Below are 2,896 nucleotides of genomic sequence, written 5' to 3'. Positions count from 1 at the left end.
AAACCCTGAACCAAGAATCTTGGAGTTTCTAGTTCTCAGAATTTTAATAATAGCAAGTAGTCTGCTTTATAAGTTAGCCAGTCTCCATTATAGAAACAAACAAACAAAAAAAGCCCAGAACAAGCAGATATACAACTCTGAGTAAATGGGGACAAGGAATTGTTGAAAGTTTGGTGGATATTTTTGATTGACAACCCAAGGGATTAGAAAGCATTAACTGGCATAGCCAGGATGTACACAGCAATCAGCGGGTATAGTGCTTCCAGATCTAACAACCTCCTCTCTACTATAAGTGAAAAACCAACAACAAAAGTCATAACTGCACACCAGAGCACCAAGCAGAAGAGGATAAACGTTCAAAAGAAAGTGTTCTATTATGAATGACATATTTACAAATAGAAGCCAATTAGAATTATCTTAGCATGCAAAATGGTCAAAACACAGTCAAAGAAATGAAAGAGTGCCTTGGGAAACTGTGAGAGGCTCCAGAAGAAAGGGCAGAGGGCCCTTTTCCTCAAATGTAGTTTTTGTTCCCTGGATTGTTCTTGGATGTGATTTTGTGCCTTCTGTGATGAACGTTTACATTCAATTTATAAGACATATTCATTCTTGTTGGATGTCAGAACACAGCTATAGAACCCAGTCTGATGAAAGGTTATGCTGAGTGCTGTCCTCAGTGTGCTCTGAACCTGGATATGGCCCTCTGCCTTTCTGTTGTGCTTTCCTGGATATAATCTATAGTATGTGTCAGGCTACTGTGTTAGAGTTGGTCTGTCATGAGAAAGTTCTGGGAAAGGCTGCTATGTTGATATTTAGTATGTGCTTACTAATGTTTGCTTACTTATTTTTCTGAACTCAGACAACCTTCCTTGGATCATTGCTTTCTTTGTTACATTTCTGAATAAAAGTAGACTGAACCTGAAATAAAGTTGTCTACAGCATCAGACTGTAGTTTGTCCCATTCTTTCAGATCCTTAGATCCCAGGTCCAATAGACAAGATTTGCAGAGGTCAGCTGAAAAGTCAGCAAAAATTAATAAGCATTCTGCCACAAATGAAAGGAATAGTGCTTTTCCATTAAAAACAAAGACAGAAAAAAAAGATAGAACATGTAAAACACAAAAATGACATCTAGAACCAGCCCCTGAGGCCAGTAACAAAATCTCAACAACAGTAAAGTTTTCATTTTAATCAAAGAATAGTTTTGAAAATACACATTGAATTAACTGCATATTTTAATCACATTGCATGCACCCATAAATCTAACTCACTTAAATGAAATTAAGACTGGCTGTGCTAGAGCAGCCCTATAATGCTAGCAGACAGAGATGACATTTCAGACAGGCAGGCATTCACTGGGGATAAGCAACACACATACCTATGCACCCCACATAGGGAGCCCAAAAGCACAGATAGCACTGAAATCCAACCTACAGGCCTCTCAGCTGCCCCAAATCTGCATCTCCCAGAGTGCATAAAGTCCACTGGAGTGTCTTGGGCTATGTAACCACAGAGCCATCTCACCAGGCTCTTGAGAGGAATCTGTTATCATGCTGATACTGGACTGAAATTTCCTGGTCCTGTTGATCTTTCTGTCTCTGCCTCCTGAGTTTCTGGGAATACAGACATACAACCTCATCCCTAGCTAGTGCAGAACTTTAATAGGAGTTCTTTAGGGTAAAATTATTTTCACGCCTTTTTGTTTGTTGGTTGGTTGGTTTTGAACCAGGGTCTTTGTAGCTTGGACTGGACTCAAACTGAGGAGGAACTTGAAGTCCTGATTTTCTGCCTCCCCACCTGGGAGCTAGAATTACAGGCATGTGCCAATACACATGGCTATTTTGTTTTGTCTTGTTCAATAGAGTTTTGCTGTGTAGATGAAACTAGTATCTTGTGCTTGCTTTGTGGCTCAGATAGTATCAAACTCACTATCCTCCTATCCCTTGTTGTGTAGTAGTTTCCTTCTAGATTGAAATGTTTCATCCTGCAGGGAAGCTCCTGAAGCCCAAAGATAAGCAACTCAAATAGCTTCAGGGAGTTCATGAAACTGTTGGGATTCACCAGGCCCCTGCTTCCCAAGAGTAAGCAGTAAGGCTTCAAATAATCTCTCAGATAAGCCAAGATGAAAACTGTGAGAGCAGACCAGGAGGCCACCAGGAAGGAGCAGACACTAGTGGGGCTGCCTGGAAGAGATTTAGACCAACAGAGTCACATGGAAGGCATGGATATTCTCCAACCTGGTGAGCTGCCCACAGGCTGCATAGTGTGCCCAGGTTCCCAATTTTTGTGAGTTCTCATCCATGCTGTGGTAGCCTGTGGTTATGCAGTTGTTTTTGAAATCATATCCGCTCTGATCTTATAAGACACAGACCAACTGAGACACAGGTGACTTTACACATAGAACAGCAGCCACAGGTTTTGGAACATAAGCCACCTTCCCACTTTTGCCTTAGTTGGACACTTTGTACAGACTTCATGCTCTATTGGCTAGAAACCTTGGATCCACACTCTCCAAATGGCAGGACACCTAAGCTGGGAGATGAGAAAACTTTAGGAACCTTCATAGCTGTTCTTATTATCAGAATGACCCACATTCAAACTTGTTGAAGCCAATAGATACCTCTTCCTTAGCTCAACTCTTGAGCCCGATAGGACACAAGATCTGCTGAGCAACTTAGGACCTCTGTACAGTGACAAGAAAAAGAAGCGATTCTGATTGTTTTAGAAGGTTTCTACGGAGCTTCCTGCTAGTTCTCTGGAACCAGAGCCTTGGTAGCCTGGGACCAAAACAGCAACTATCTGGCAGAAGAAGAAGAAGAAGAAGAAGAAGAAGAAGAAGAAGAAGAAGAAGAGGAGGAGGAGGAGGAGGAGGAGGAGGAGGAGGAGGAGGAGGAGGA

This window comes from Grammomys surdaster, unplaced genomic scaffold (assembly GCF_004785775.1).
Source record: "Grammomys surdaster isolate TR1022 unplaced genomic scaffold, NIH_TR_1.0 1149, whole genome shotgun sequence".
In the NCBI taxonomy this organism is placed as follows: Eukaryota; Metazoa; Chordata; class Mammalia; order Rodentia; family Muridae; genus Grammomys; species Grammomys surdaster.
This window is presented reverse-complemented; position numbering follows the sequence as displayed.